Source organism: Lolium perenne, chromosome 6 (genome assembly GCF_019359855.2).
Source record: "Lolium perenne isolate Kyuss_39 chromosome 6, Kyuss_2.0, whole genome shotgun sequence".
NCBI classification, from domain to species: Eukaryota; Viridiplantae; Streptophyta; class Magnoliopsida; order Poales; family Poaceae; genus Lolium; species Lolium perenne.
This window is the reverse complement of record NC_067249.2, coordinates 222,520,023-222,536,437: the sequence shown is the minus strand read 5'-3', so window position 1 is coordinate 222,536,437 and position 16,415 is coordinate 222,520,023. Positions and strand designations below refer to the sequence as shown.

At 43.1% G+C, this 16,415-nt stretch overlaps 1 long non-coding RNA gene across 3 annotated transcripts; it reads left to right on the top strand.

The window, feature by feature from the left end:
- Positions 1-5,004: 5,004 nt before the first annotated feature.
- On the top strand, positions 5,005-12,845 carry LOC127305780 (uncharacterized). 3 transcript variants are annotated; one of them, XR_011747701.1, is made up of 6 exons: positions 5,005-5,743; positions 6,763-6,847; positions 8,142-9,866; positions 9,962-10,196; positions 11,216-11,300; positions 12,595-12,845. It is a non-coding gene; the product is annotated as an uncharacterized lncRNA (long non-coding RNA). The 3 variants fall into 3 exon arrangements; XR_011747700.1 differs by having other exon boundaries at positions 5,006-5,413; positions 5,509-5,743; positions 8,142-10,196; XR_011747699.1 differs by having other exon boundaries at positions 8,142-10,196.
- Positions 12,846-16,415: the final 3,570 nt, after the last annotated feature.

Sequence of the window (16,415 nt, the reverse complement as noted above, 5' to 3'; positions counted from 1 at the left end):
ATACATTGTTTTTGAGATGGATTCTTCTCATTTAAATCTTTGTCTCAAGTAAATCAACATGAGGTAGTGACTATGGTCTAATTGATCTCATAATGAATTATTTGAGGACATTAAATCATTACCATGTTAGGATTAAATTGCATGAGGTACCTCACCTCATTTAAATAATTTTCCCAAATAATGATTATGAAGTGTTGACCTTAGTCAACATGAGTTCATATATTATCATATGAGGAAATTAAATCTTAACAAGATTCAATGATAGGAAATTACTTCTCCAAAGAATTAAATAGAAAACTTAATTAATATTTGTAATGAGAGGAAATTATTGTTCTTGAGAAGAAAACAAAGTCAACCAACATAATAAGAATGTTGTGATGCTAGCCTAACTTGTGTGACTCAGGTGTGTGCTTAGTCTAGCTTTTAAGTTTTGTTTGGAGATTGTATCATCGTATTCGTTTATAGACGCTAGTACCAGAGACTATCAAGAGGAGGAGGTTTTCTACCAAGAGGAAGAAGAAGAGAACTTTGATCACAACACCAACCAAGGCAAGCTAATATTCTTGCAAAGTGCAAAGCTCTATCAGAGCAAGGCACAATCACCTTTTACTTTATGCTTCATGATCCCATCCCAAGTTTTATTCTTACAAAGCTTTTACTTTGATTATTCAAGCTTCCTTTTATAGTTAACTGATTATGGGTAAGGGCTTAACTGGAAGTTTATGTATCTTAGTATGGGTTCCCTCTAAACAAGCGTCATAGGGGTTATGCCGAGGCTGCCTCCGTTACAAGTGAATTGATGTGAAATGACGTGAAATGAGGTGAATGTCCGGCCCAAGCCCTGTGCAGTTCCCAGGCTGACGGTTTGTCTTCACTGGGAGGCCAAGCTCATGAGGAGAGGTGCCTATACTAGGGTATGTAAGTGAAAGGTTATGGTTGGTAGTCTGCACACGGTGTGTGATAAATCAGGGCCAGTTAACCCTGACGGATTATTGCAAATGTTGTGGCACAAGTGTACGACCTCTGCAGAGTGTAGAACTATTCGAATAGCCGTGTCCACGGTTATGGACGGTTGGAAAGGCCATACTATTCCATCATCAGACCATTTTCAAAAATGTGACATATGACTTGTGACTTGAACTTGAAAGGTGAATGGTGAATGGTGAATTTGAATTGAATCACAACAGAGTTGTGGGAATGACACTAATGTTCCCACTTGAGTTAGTTAGCAAATGAGGAGACTTTTACTTAATGTTTGTGAACTAAAATTGGCTTTATGCAAATAAACTTAGAGCTTAGTGAAGGGATTCGTTGCATAGAAAACAAAAAATTTCCTACCACGAGAACGCAATCCAAGCCAAGATGCAATATAGAAGACGGGAGCAACGAGGAGATCATCGAGACTCACCCTTGAAGATTTCCAAAGCCTACAAGATGAGGCTCTTGTTGCTGCGGTAGACGATCACTTGCCGCTTGCAAAAGCGCGTAGAAGATCTTGATCAAGGTGCCACGATCGGGCAGCACCTCCGTACTCGGTCACACGTTCGGTGTTGATGAAGACAACGTCCTTCTCCCCGTTCCAGCGGGCAGCGGAAGTAGTGGCTCCTCCTTGAATCCGGCAGCACGACGGCGTGGTGGCGGTGGCGATGGAGAACTCCGGCGGAGCTTCGCTAAGCGTGCGAGAGAGGTGGAGGAGGTGGGGCGGCTAGGGTTTGGGAGAGGGAGAGGTGGCCGGCCACTATGGGGGGTGCGGCCACAATGGGTTTGGTGTGGCCGGCCCCCTCCCCTTGCTCCTCATTATATAGGTGGAACACCCAAGAGTTGGTCTACAAGTCTTCGAATAAGACCCCAAACCAAAACCTTCCATATGACATGAAACCTACCCAAGGTGGGATTCCCACTTGAGGTGGGATTCCCACCTTTCCTTGGGAGGGGGTGGCCGGCCACCTTTGGTGGAGTCCACCTTGGACTCCACCCTCTAGGGTTGGCCGGCCATGGGTGGTGGAGTCCCTTCGGGACTCCGCCTTCCAAAGTGATTTCTTCCGGACTTTTCTAGAACCTTCCATAAATGCACCGGATCATTTTCAAACACATAAAATGACTTCCTATATATGAATCTTATTCTCCGGACCATTCCGGAACTCCTCGTGATGTCCGGGATCCCATCCGAGACTTCGAACAAAAACTTCGAACTCCATTCCATATTCAAGTTCTACTATTACAACATCAAACCTTAAGTGTGTCACCCTACGGTTCGTGAACTATGTAGACATGGTTGAGATCTCTCTCCGACCAATAACCAATAGCGGGATCTGGAGATCCATAATGGCTCCCACATATTCAACGATGACTTAGTGATCGAATGAACCATTCACATACGATACCAATTCCCTTTGTCACGCGATATTTTACTTGTCCGAGGTTTGATCATCGGTATCACTCTATACCTTGTTCAACCTCGTCTCCTGACAAGTACTCTTTACTCGTACCGTGGTATGTGGTCTCTTATGAACTTATTCATATGCTTGCAAGACATTAGACGACATTCCACCGAGAGGGCCCAGAGTATATCTATCCGTCATCGAGATGGACAAATCCCACTGTTGATCCATATGCCTCAACTCATACTTTCCGGATACTTAATCCCACCTTTATAACCACCCATTTACGCAGTGGCGTTTGATGTAATCAAAGTACCTTTCCAGCATAAGTGATTTACATGATCTCATGGTCATAAGGACTAGGTAACTATGTATCGAAAGCTTATAGCAAATAACTTAATGACGTGATCTTATGCTACGCTTAATTGGGTGTGTCCATTACATCATTCACATAATGATATAACCTTGTTATTAATAACATCCAATGTTCATGATTATGAAACTAATCATCTATTAATCAACAAGCTAGTTAAGAGGCTTACTAGGGACTCATTGTTTGTTTACATAACACACATGTATCAATGTTTCGGTTAATACAATTATAGCATGGTATATAAACATTTATCATAAACATAAAGATATATAATAACCACTTTTATTATTGCCTCTTGGGCATATCTCCAACAGTCTCTCACTTGCACTAGAGTCAATAATCTAGATTACATTGTAAGGTACCTAACACCCATGGCATTCTGGTGTTGGTCATACTTTGCCCTAGGGAGAGCTTTAGTCAACGGTTCTGACACACTCAGAAACGTATGTATTTTGCAATTCATTTGCGTCTTCACGCATCACTCATTTTCCAAATGAGTCGGCATTAAATATGTTTGGTCTTCTGGTGGAACCTTAATTCCGCGGTCTGAAATATGTCACTAATATTGTCATACACAATATAGATTCAAAGCTCTGACACTATCGGAACTACACCAAGTTCTCAAAGAACCTCTTGACTTAACATCCTCAGTCATTGTCAAAATAATGAAATATTCTGCCTTCGTTTGTAGAATCTGTCACAACATTTAGAACTCATCTAAATCTAGCATAGACAACTTCGAGCTCATTGTGCTACCTTTTAAACAACACTTAGCCTAATTTGAGATTGAAAATTTTATTTTCATATGTGACCAAACTAATATCGGTGCAACACCTTTACAGCGATTTGTTTGTCATTACTCATACAAAACTATATATCCTTGGTTCTTCTAAAGCACTCAGGGATATTCTTACTGTTTATCCAATGATCATCACATGAATCATTTTGGTATATGCTCCTAACCATTTAGAGCATAGGACATCTGATATTGTACATATTATTCATGATCTAAAATCACTCATGTGTTTTTACTCATTGAGTGTCAGATACACTCAAGTCTGTTAAACCTTCACATGACAAGAACATCTTCTTAATATTTCTATGTTGAACTACTTCAATATCCATTCTATGTACTTTGACTTAAACTTATTATGTGTTTCAATCTATCTACATAGATCTTGACACTAAATATGTTTCAGTCCATATCCTTTCATTAAAGTTAATTCTCAATGAAACCTTTTAATCAAGTATATAATTACATCATTTATAACCAACTATATGTCATCTGCATAAAGTATTATAAATATGTCTCAGCGCTCCCACTTAATTTCTTGCAAATGCAAGCCTCTTCATCGTCTCTGATGAAATCATAACTCTTTGATCATTTCATCCGGTGAAGATTCCAACTCCGCGATACTCACTTCATCCAATTGAAGTTCATATACTTATCTAGTATTTTACGGACTAGCAAAACTCTTGGTTTGTATCTTGTATACACCTTTAATACACACTTCTGTTAAGTAATGTATTTTGCCATCCTACTAGCATATCTCATGAAAGAAATATGTAGCGATTACTAGAATAATCCACATAGACTATAAGCATTGCTACGGAAGATCTAATCTTATCGTAGTCAACTCTTTGAATTTTGTCGTAAACAACTTTTCGACAAGTCGAGCTTATTCAAGGATATTCCATCCAAATTCATCAATTTTATAGATCCATTTACTTTCAAAAAGTATTCATCTATCTTGGATTTCATGGCGTATAGCCATTTTAACGGAGTTAGGGCCTGTAGCGACCCGGGAAAATTCCCATATTAGATTTGTTTGTTCTGTTTCCTTTGTGCATCATCATGCATCATATCATCCACATGATTTTAACAAAATAAAATTATTTTCAAATAATTATTTTGTTCTTCCCTCTTCATATGGTTCTATATAAAACCTTCCACCCTTCTTCCTATGTTTGAATAACACCAGTTAAAATTATCTTTGAAATTATTGCAAATAAGTTTAAACCAAATTAAAGTTTACAAATGTTTAAAAATCTATTTTTAATATCTTCCTGAACCCTCACTCTTCTTATTCGTATGAGGATCTTACAATTCCAGGGAAGATGGAAAAAGGCCAACTCCTTTTGCCTTATCTCCACGTCCATGAGTCCATCCAGCAACCTATCAAGGAAAACATTGTCCATCCTACGTATTGCCTCACAGAATACATATGCTATCTATGTTGTCTTCTTCCTCGTTCCAGCACGCGTGAGGCGTGACCTCCACCTGCTCCCCTCTCCCCTCCTGTTTATCTTCCACCGATGCAGCCATCAAACCCTAGCCCGCATCTTTTCCATCCTCGCGCCGCCGCCCCTTCTTTCCCCTCGACCACGCAAACAAGCGAGACCAAAGTTTCAGAGAAAACGCCAAACACCTCCACCGCAGCGTCACCGTCGCCCGTCGTGTCCGACCACCTTTCGCTGAACCAAGGCCACCACGAGTTTCTCCTCGTCACGCTGAAGCTCCTCTACACGCGTGCGCCTCCAATCAGCCACGAAATCGACGCCCAAATCGTCGTTCTCCGCTTCGCCCGCCACGCACCGGCGAGGTTTCCGACCGCCTCTGACCTGCTCCGTCCTTTCCGTGACCATCAGTGTGTTCCTGGTGAGGCCCTCTCCCTTCTCCTTCCTTTTCCTGCTGCATCCGACCACTTCTTCATGTCGCCTAAATCTGACGGATTTGTCGCTGTTCTGACCGAGGTTTTCACCGGAGTTCTTCTGGTCCTTGCCGTCGTCATGGTTGCCGTCGCGCTGGGCTAGGGCCGGGTTCGCGTTTCCCAACATCTCCTCGTTCGATTCCGACCAGTAGCGCAGCCCGGAAGCCTCACCCTCGACTTCCTCTTCCTCGACACCGACGGACGCTGTCCCTGCTTCGCCTTCCTGGTCGTCACCGTCCAACTTCCTCGAGCTTTACGACTTCGTCAGCCTCCCCCCGGTGAGCCCTCGCATATGTTCCTCCTCTCCACCGTCTGAAAAATCGCAGCAATGCTCACTTCTGGTTCCCGTCTCCGGAATCGTTAGCTGTTCCGCGAGTTGTCAGTTTCGACAGTAACAGGACATCCTTCGTATCTGTTTCAAATACAACAGTCGCGGTCTTCCGTCACCTCAACTACCTGCGCGTTTCAACACCGACACTCACCAGAGCAGCAGCACAACTCTTCCTTTGTGCGGTTGTGCCGCGCGCGTGACAGCACCCAGCTGCGCCCTACCTTTGCTTTGTTTCCTGGCAAGCGTTTGATCACTAGCTATCTTGCTAGTTGCTCTCCACACTCGTATAATCAGCTGCACACCTCTACACCCTTTTCAGCTAGCACACATACGAGTATACTGTGTTACTCAATCGATCCAGCTGCCTGCCTGCGTGCTTAGTTGCTAGCTATTCATTCCGTGTGTGCCTGTGTCCCTGTTTTTATTCAGTTTCGTCAGGCAAAACAACACCTCCTAGATACATGTCAAAATCATCCCGTATCTCTCTGATTCCAGCACAGGTCCCATGTGCAGGTTACATCTTTTATTTTGTTATACAACATCTGGCTCTACTTTTTGAATACAAGTTCATATGAAAATATTTTACATATGAAAGTTTATCAGAAAATTACACTGAATATGAATATGACATTTGTGTATCTGTTTGCATCTCGCATCTTATCGCGCGGTTGTAGTCTGTGCATATCACCTAATAGAACATGCGGAGTATTTTGGGAACACCGACTTGGTTTTCCCCGCTCCACTTAAAATTGAAGTAGATCACCCTTGCCATGCTACTGCCATGTTAAACAACCTTTAACCTTGCTGGTAGAAATGCAACTTCAACCTAATTTGATTGTCCGGGTTTCCAACTCCGATTAATTTGGATAAGATGCATTGCACCATCATTGCCATGTCATGCATATCATCTTGATCATGCCGGTTCTTTATTCGTAGTAGTAAGACTTGCATACGTTGTTTGTCCAGCATTTGCTTCTTCCCGGATAGGATCGTGAAGTGGTGTGGTGAGATACGACAAGTTGTCCGGATGTTCCTCGGCAAGCTTTAACAGGCAAGCATTTCCCCTATACTCTTGCCCCTGCAGGAGTCGCTCACCTATTTTATTTTGCCTTCTCCCTCCTGCTATCCTTAAGTTGCGTTCTTGTCACGTGTCCTTTCCACTTGTTACCTCAAGCAGCCCATATTGCCACCATCACCTCCCACGGCTATTGTTTGGTTATCGAGTCTGCCTTGCGAGTCGTAGTGCATGCTAGTGCTGTTTTATCTCGTTACCGTTACTGCTATCTTATCGGGTTATATGTTGGGAAGAATCATGGTTACTTTAGTTGTTGATAATTGTTTAGCGGAGGCATCGGTGGGTCAGCTGCTCGTTTTGTGACGGCTCACTTGTGTTTCCTAAATAACCTAGGACCCCGAGTTCTTGTTATCTGTTCCGAGACTGAGCGCTCTAACCACACGTGGGTATGCTTACCGGGTCTCCCCTCGACCACTGCCGGAATCTACATCCTTGTCCAGTGGCCACAATTAGTTTGAATGTTTTGTTTCTCTCGGGCGTGCAAGCTTGTTTCTTTGTGGTCTGATGATATGATGTTACTTTTGGGGAAGCTATGTGCCTTGTAACCCCGTTGTTTCTTGCACGTTCGTAGGATGCGGTGCCACTGCGAAGTGGTCATCCCGCTGGGCACTGTCCACCTAGCACGCAGTCGCAATAGCTGAGTCCGCTTCGGAGTTTCGATCGGGCTCTGAAACGGGTTAAACTTAGTTAGGTGGCTTCCTGGACATTGTTGTAGTGAAGGAGAGTGCGTGTCGTGATATCCACCTGTCGTAAGTGGGTTGATCGTGCGTGTGGGCACATTTGGGCACCCCTGCAGGGTTACAATCTTATTGATAAGCCGTGTCCGCGGTTATGGACGACTTGGAGCTGTATGACTCGACCATAGACCACTTACACCTGTTGTTTCAATCATAATAACTTGTGTAGTAAGTTAGCACAACTTCAATAATAAATGGTTAAAACTTGACAACCGTGTGAGTGCCTTTGCCAGTACCTCTTTGCGAAGGGGGAACACATTGGTTGTGTTATGTTTGCAGAGTATAGAACTGTTAGTTGCGCTCTCTCATCTTCTCTGATTAGACGAATGTTGTAGAGTGTCTCTATAGGTTTTTAGTGCTTGCGCTGCCGCTTAACTCCACCATATTGCCTATGACGTTCCTCTTGCGTCCTCTAAGTCCCCTGCGTGCCTCAAGTACAAAGGACGACTGGTTGACGAATGCTTATACGTCTTGAAGTCTTGTTAAGTACGAACCCGTACTTATTGCTGCTTCTACGGGATATAACCGGGCAGGTATGAAGATATGTTCGATGAAGACGACGTTAGCAAGGTTACCCTTCCGGCTTGGCCTGGGCAGGGTTATGGACGCCACTGGTTATCTTCAGGACTCTTAGTCCAATTTGTATCTTGTCCGTACTCGGACGTATTCGATCTTCTGTATGATTTGGACCTTTGTATTGTATATTTGTATCTTGACTCGTTGGAGTCCTTGTTGTAATATATATGTATCTTGTGGGCTCTATTGTAATCCTGTTGTAATGTTACCGCTCGTGTTAATTCCTCGGGCATCACGTGTGTGATTCGTCGCGCACGTCGTGTCGGAGGGCGTCTCTGAATCGATATCGTGCGGATTTCGGCGGGATCGCTGGAATCCTCAGGATACCGGTTCCGGGGCGTCACAAGTTGGTATCAGAGCCTCAGGTTGTCGATACCCCACTAGTCCAGCCTTTAGGATAACCTTGCCAACGGTCGTTGAGTTTAGAAAGTCCAAACTATTTTCTGAAAATTCGTTGGATAGTTCTGATTAGCTCTGATTTTTCTCCTTACCTATATGCTTTCTCCTCTTATCTATGCGAGTTTTGAGTCTTCTCTCTTATCCGAGTTTCTCTGAGTCTTAGGTCTCTACGCGGGTTGTACGATCTTTGCCTTTATCCTATTAGGCCCGATCTTCGGAGGATCCGACAGAAGTGCATCATCAATAGCGGAACAACGACTTCTTGTTGGTGGTGTCGACCGTTCTACATGGAGCAAGACTTCTTGTTAGTGGTGTCGAGGAGAACGACACGTCGCCAGAAGATCTGATAGTTCACCTCTCTTCCCCCGTACCTGGACGTGGAATCTCGGGGCGAGATTCCTTGTTAGTGGTGTCGATTGTAGCGACCCGGAAAAATCCCCATATTAGATTTGTTTGTTCTGTTTCCTTTGTGCATCATCATGCATCATATCATCCACATGATTTTAACAAAATAAAATTATTTTCAAATAATTATTTTGTTCTTCCCTCTTCATATGGTTCTATATAAAACCTTCCACCCTTCTTCCTATGTTTGAATAACACCAATTAAAATTATCTTTGAAATTATTGCAAATAAGTTTAAACCAAATTAAAGTTTACAAATGTTTAAAAATCTATTTTTAATATCTTCCTGAACCCTCACTCTTCTTATTCGTATGAGGATCTTACAATTCCAGGGAAGATGGAAAAAGGCCAACTCCTTTTGCCTTATCTCCACGTCCATGAGTCCATCCAGCAACCTATCAAGGAAAACATTGTCCATCCTACGTATTGCCTCACAGAATACATATGCTATCTATGTTGTCTTCTTCCTCGTTCCTGCACGCGTGAGGCGTGACCTCCACCTGCTCCCCTCTCCCCTCCTGTTTATCTTCCACCGATGCAGCCATCAAACCCTAGCCCGCATCTTTTCCATCCTCGCGCCGCCGCCCCTTCTTTCCCCTCGACCACGCAAACAAGCGAGACCAAAGTTTCAGAGAAAACGCCAAACACCTCCGCCGCAGCGTCACCGTCGCCCGTCGTGTCCGACCACCTTTCGCTGAACCAAGGCCACCACGAGTTTCTCCTCGTCACGCTGAAGCTCCTCTACACGCGTGCGCCTCCAATCAGCCACGAAATCGACGCCCAAATCGTCGTTCTCCGCTTCGCCCGCCACGCACCGGCGAGGTTTCCGACCGCCTCTGACCTGCTCCGTCCTTTCCGTGACCATCAGTGTGTTCCTGGTGAGGCCCTCTCCCTTCTCCTTCCTTTTCCTGCTGCATCCGACCACTTCTTCATGTCGCCTAAATCTGACGGATTTGTCGCTGTTCTGACCGAGGTTTTCACCGGAGTTCTTCTGGTCCTTGCCGTCGTCATGGTTGCCGTCGCGCTGGGCTAGGGCCGGGTTCGCGTTTCCCAACATCTCCTCGTTCGATTCCGACCAGTAGCGCAGCCCGGAAGCCTCACCCTCGACTTCCTCTTCCTCGACACCGACGGACGCTGTCCCTGCTTCGCCTTCCTGGTCGTCACCGTCCAACTTCCTCGAGCTTTACGACTTCGTCAGCCTCCCCCCGGTGAGCCCTCGCATATGTTCCTCCTCTCCACCGTCTGAAAAATCGCAGCAATGCTCACTTCTGGTTCCCGTCTCCGGAATCGTTAGCTGTTCCGCGAGTTGTCAGTTTCGACAGTAACAGGACATCCTTCGTATCTGTTTCAAATACAACAGTCGCGGTCTTCCGTCACCTCAACTACCTGCGCGTTTCAACACCGACACTCACCAGAGCAGCAGCACAACTCTTCCTTTGTGCGGTTGTGCCGCGCGCGTGACAGCACCCAGCTGCGCCCTACCTTTGCTTTGTTTCCTGGCAAGCGTTTGATCACTAGCTATCTTGCTAGTTGCTCTCCACACTCGTATAATCAGCTGCACACCTCTACACCCTTTTCAGCTAGCACACATACGAGTATACTGTGTTACTCAATCGATCCAGCTGCCTGCCTGCGTGCTTAGTTGCTAGCTATTCATTCCGTGTGTGCCTGTGTCTCTGTTTTTATTCAGTTTCGTCAGGCAAAACAACACCTCCTAGATACATGTCAAAATCATCCCGTATCTCTCTGATTCCAGCACAGGTCCCATGTGCAGGTTACATCTTTTATTTTGTTATACAACATCTGGCTCTACTTTTTGAATACAAGTTCATATGAAAATATTTTACATATGAAAGTTTATCAGAAAATTACACTGAATATGAATATGACATTTGTGTATCTGTTTGCATCTCGCATCTTATCGCGCGGTTGTAGTCTGTGCATATCACCTAATAGAACATGCGGAGTATTTTGGGAACACCGACTTGGTTTTCCCCGCTCCACTTAAAATTGAAGTAGATCACCCTTGCCATGCTACTGCCATGTTAAACAACCTTTAACCTTGCTGGTAGAAATGCAACTTCAACCTAATTTGATTGTCCGGGTTTCCAACTCCGATTAATTTGGATAAGATGCATTGCACCATCATTGCCATGTCATGCATATCATCTTGATCATGCCGGTTCTTTATTCGTAGTAGTAAGACTTGCATACGTTGTTTGTCCAGCATTTGCTTCTTCCCGGATAGGATCGTGAAGTGGTGTGGTGAGATACGACAAGTTGTCCGGATGTTCCTCGGCAAGCTTTAACAGGCAAGCATTTCCCCTATACTCTTGCCCCTGCAGGAGTCGCTCACCTATTTTATTTTGCCTTCTTCCTCCTGCTATCCTTAAGTTGCGTTCTTGTCACGTGTCCTTTCCACTTGTTACCTCAAGCAGCCCATATTGCCACCATCACCTCCCACGGCTATTGTTTGGTTATCGAGTCTGCCTTGCGAGTCGTAGTGCATGCTAGTGCTGTTTTATCTCGTTACCGTTACTGCTATCTTATCGGGTTATATGTTGGGAAGAATCATGGTTACTTTAGTTGTTGATAATTGTTTAGCGGAGGCATCGGTGGGTCAGCTGCTCGTTTTGTGACGGCTCACTTGTGTTTCCTAAATAACCTAGGACCCCGAGTTCTTGTTATCTGTTCCGAGACTGAGCGCTCTAACCACACGTGGGTATGCTTACCGGGTCTCCCCTCGACCACTGCCGGAATCTACATCCTTGTCCAGTGGCCACAATTAGTTTGAATGTTTTGTTTCTCTCGGGCGTGCAAGCTTGTTTCTTTGTGGTCTGATGATATGATGTTACTTTTGGGGAAGCTATGTGCCTTGTAACCCCGTTGTTTCTTGCACGTTCGTAGGATGCGGTGCCACTGCGAAGTGGTCATCCCGCTGGGCACTATCCACCTAGCACGCAGTCGCAATAGCTGAGTCCGCTTCGGAGTTTCGATCGGGCTCTGAAACGGGTTAAACTTAGTTAGGTGGCTTCCTGGACATTGTTGTAGTGAAGGAGAGTGCGTGTCATGATATCCACCTGTCGTAAGTGGGTTGATCGTGCGTGTGGGCATATTTGGGCACCCCTGCAGGGTTACAATCTTATTGATAAGCCGTGTCCGCGGTTATGGACGACTTGGAGCTGTATGACTCGACCATAGACCACTTACACCTGTTGTTTCAATCATAATAACTTGTGTAGTAAGTTAGCACAACTTCAATAATAAATGGTTAAAACTTGACAACCGTGTGAGTGCCTTTGCCAGTACCTCTTTGCGAAGGGGGAACACATTGGTTGTGTTATGTTTGCAGAGTATAGAACTGTTAGTTGCGCTCTCTCATCTTCTCTGATTAGACGAATGTTGTAGAGTGTCTCTATAGGTTTTTAGTGCTTGCGCTGCCGCTTAACTCCACCATATTGCCTATGACGTTCCTCTTGCGTCCTCTAAGTCCCCTGCGTGCCTCAAGTACAAAGGACGACTGGTTGACGAATGCGTATACGTCTTGAAGTCTTGTTAAGTACGAACCCGTACTTATTGCTGCTTCTACGGGATATAACCGGGCAGGTATGAAGATATGTTCGATGAAGACGACGTTAGCAAGGTTACCCTTCCGGCTTGGCCTGGGCAGGGTTATGGACGCCACTGGTTATCTTCAGGACTCTTAGTCCAATTTGTATCTTGTCCGTACTCGGACGTATTCGATCTTCTGTATGATTTGGACCTTTGTATTGTATATTTGTATCTTGACTCGTTGGAGTCCTTGTTGTAATATATATGTATCTTGTGGGCTCTATTGTAATCCTGTTGTAATGTTACCGCTCGTGTTAATTCCTCGGGCATCACGTGTGTGATTCGTCGCGCACGTCGTGTCGGAGGGCGTCTCTGAATCGATATCGTGCGGATTTCGGCGGGATCGCTGGAATCCTCAGGATACCGGTTCCGGGGCGTCACAGGGCCCATCATAACTTCTTTGTATTTAGTTGGTTTATCATTGTTCAAAAACAATCCTTTGTTCACAAATCATTTATTTGATCACAAAATAAACCATACCTACAAGGTTCAATAAGTACTTCGATCTCCATGACTATAACATTTTGTAGACATGGGAGCCATGATCGTCGTGGCCGCTTCCGGAACCAATTCCGATGCTGCGCTACTCTGATCATTATGCTCAGGTTCATAAACCTTATCAAGTTCTATTGTCCTCCCACTCAAATACTTCGCTAGAAAACAATTTCTTGGAAATAAGTAAGAAACATCGACAAACACTTTTGTCTTTGTCTCCATAGTGGAAAGAATTCCCAATCAATTCTTTGGGATAACCAACAAAGACATTCATCCGATTTTGGTTGTAAACTATTAGACCAAAATTTAAAGAAAGGACTATTAGGGTTCATACCCATGCCATAACTCGTATGGTGTCATTTCAACGGATCATGATGATGCTCTATTCAGTGTAAAAACGGTAGTATTTAAAGCATAATCCACAAAATTATAATGGCATCAATATTTTATCTCATCATTGATCCAACAAGATTTGGATACATCTCTCGGATACTCTATCATTACTATGATACTCCAAGAAATGTGAGTTGTAGAACAACTTCATAACTCTCTTAGATGTTCACTAAAACTCGTAATTCAAATACTTCCACTATGATCCAATCATAGATATTTGACTTTTTCTATTACGATGATTTCCACCTCATGCTGAAATTTATTTGAATCCATTCAAATGTTTCAAACTTCTTCGTTATCGAATATATACATATATACTCAATTCATTGTTGGAAGTTTTCATGAAGTAGAAGAATCTCCCGCACACAACTATGCCCAGTGAACCACATACATCATCATGTATTTTTCAACTAAGTTAGTTGCCCGTTCAACTCTTGGCCTATGAACGGTATTTTAGTCATTCTCTTTAGAAAAGATTTGCAAGCGCCAAACGATTCAAAAATCAAATGACTCCAAAAATCCATTTGCATGGAGTTCCTTCATGCGTTCCTCTCTAACATGACCTAAATGGCGGTTTCCACAAATAAGTGGAATTCAAATCATTTGCCTTATGGCATTTTAGCGTCAGTGTTTATGTATGTGTGTTTTTACCATTAAGATTTATAATAACTTATCCATCGTACATGGAGTAATGTCATAATTTGAACAACTCATTGTTTTCATTTGACCAGAGCAAAATAACAATTATTAAGTTCTTTATTATAAATTCTAAGGGCTAGATAGAATGCCAACGACGAACATAATAACACTTTATTTTTGTTCTAGACGTGCATTTCTATCATATTCCTTGTTAGTCACTTAGGCCATTGTATTCTTGTATTGTGTTGTTTTGTATGACACTTCATACCAACCAATATGGTACAAATACCCAAGAATTTCATTGAGTGACCAAACTAGGAATACAACCATAACATGTATATCATTTATATACACCTGAGCTAGACTTTCTAGTCTTTTCTTTTCTTTCTGCCAAAATATCTTTTGTAGTTTCTCTTTTAGTTTTCCTCATTATTCAGAAAATACTTCACCTTCAATAACTTCTAGGTTTGTTGGTCAAATACCAATAACCTTGAGGTTCTTACTTTGAAGTTGATCATCATATGACAAGTGTCTCAGATTTCACTATCAGTAACTTTGTAATATGATGAAAAATTTCACTCATAATTTTATCCATCAATTCATGACGACTTTCCGAGACCATGTCTGTACATGCTAGGCTCGTAAAGTTTAACCTCAGTATTCGCATGTGCAAATCTGGCTTGCACCCGTTGTATGCACACGTAGAATCTATCACACCCGATCATCACGAGATGCTTCGAAACGACGAGTCTTAGCAACGGTGCATACTAAGGACGATTACTTCATGGATATGCGAATATCGTTAGTGCCCCAATAGTTGGAGGATTGGGACGCCTTGCGTCTTCAATCTTCGTACATTCCCATAAAACTTATGAGTTTATGTAGTCTCACCAAATTATATTCTATCATCTTGCAATATGGTCTTAGATATCACATATATCTCATACCTTGATTATTTCTGAAAACAAAATTTTCAGCTCCTTACTTTTCAAACAGATTTGAACTTCAAGTTTCACGGAGACAAGATAACTTTAGGTACTAATTGAAACCATAGCTCTTTGAATCAACAATGTGAGGTTTACTAAAAGTTTGCAATAGGACTTAATCATTTCTTGATTCTTTAACAATACGGTACCAGTCCGTAAAGTTTCTTGTCAGATTTTAACAGTATTTCTATCTCAATTACAAGACTAGCGCATGGTAGAAAAACGGATGCCAATACTACAAAATTAATTCAAAATACTACTCAGACTATGTTTATGATAATTAGTTCATGTTTTAATCTAATTACTAATGAACTCCCACTTAATACAACATCCCTCATAGTTGTTAAGTGGTACACGATCCAGATCCACTACACCAAAACCGATCATCACGTGAGATGATGTAGCTTCAATGGTGAACATCAACATGTTGATCATATCATCCATATGACTCGTGTTCAACCTTTCGGTTTCCGTTGTCCCGAGGCCATGTCTGTACATGCTAGGCTCGTCAAGCAAACACAAGTATTCCGCGTGTGCAACATGGCTTACACCCGTTGTATGTGAACGTTGAGTCTATCACATCCGATCATCACGAGATGCTTCGAAACGACGAACTGTACAACGGTGCATACGAGGGGAGAACACTTTATTATCTTGATATTAATGTGAGGGATCATCTTATAATGCTACCGTCACGTTCTAAGCAAAATAAGATGCATAAAGGATTAACATCACATGCAATTCATATATGTGATATGATATGGCCCTTTAGTCTTTGCGCCTTCGATCTTCATCTCCAAAGCACGGACATGATCTCCATCATCAACGGGCATGATCTCCATCATCGTCGGCGTAGCGTCAAGGTCCATGGCGCCATCTTCATGGTTGTTCACCTCATGTAGCAACTATTACAACTACTTTGAAATACTACTCAACATGAAATTTAAAGACAACCATAAGGCTCCTGCCGGTTGCCACAATACAATAATGATCATCTCATACATATTCATCATCACATTATGGCCATATCACATCACCAAACCCTGCAAAAACAAGTTAGACGTTCTCTAATTTGGTTTGCATATTTTACGTGGTTTAGGGTTTTCGAGAGAGATCTAATCTACCTACGAACATGAACCACAACGGTGATACTAGTGTTGTCAATAGAAGAGTAAATTGAATCTTCACTATAGTAGGAGAGACAGACACCCGCAAAGCCACTTATGCAATACAAGTTGCATGTCGAGCGTGGAGCAAATCTCATGAACGCGGTCATGTAAAGTTAGCCCGAGCCGCTTCATC